We start from the raw sequence: 774 nt of genomic DNA on the forward strand, positions 1-774 counted from the left end.
ATATGCACTTTACCCTTTTCATGGTTACTCTCGTGATTTTGAATATAAAAACTTTATGCCTCACTCCACTTCAGAGCCACCTGTCACACAACTCCAGGAACTAGGGTCAATCAGCCCAGCCCACAGCCTAACCTTTAAGAACAGAAGAATCTTAAAATGATTTAACCCTCCCAGGCTCCTCCTGGTTGACAAGTTACTTTTGCCCTATATTTTAGCTTCCTCCATGTTTTAGACATTTTTATCATTGTTATCCAATCAGTATTTATTATGACTTATCCACGTTTCTAAATACTTGTACATTTTATTTTTTCTTGAATCTCAGACCTTCATTTCTGGATTCTCTTTCTTTTATCTGTAAATGTGTCCTGGAGTGCCTGGGTAGCTCAGTTGGTTAAACAACTGACTCTCGTTGAGGCTGAGGTTATGATCTCATGGGTTGTGAGATCAAACCCCATATTTGGCTCTGTGCTGTGGTAATGAGCCAGCTTAAGGTTCTTTCTCTCCCTCTCCCTCTGCCCCTCCCCCATGTGCTCTCTCGCTCTCTCTGTCAAATAAATAAACAAATCTATTTTTAAAAAAATATCCTTCAGACAATATTAGTGATAGGTTTTATTTTTTGTGTAAACACGTTTTTTGTATGTTTAAAAAATACCTTTTTTCATGCTTGTTCTTGAGATTTTCACAATATACACAATTTTAAATTTACAGTTGTGTTCTCTAAACACTTTGAAAATATAATTATACTGTTGACCATCTCCAGTTGTCATTGTGAAT

Source organism: Lutra lutra, chromosome 2 (genome assembly GCF_902655055.1).
Source record: "Lutra lutra chromosome 2, mLutLut1.2, whole genome shotgun sequence".
Classification (NCBI taxonomy): domain Eukaryota; kingdom Metazoa; phylum Chordata; class Mammalia; order Carnivora; family Mustelidae; genus Lutra; species Lutra lutra.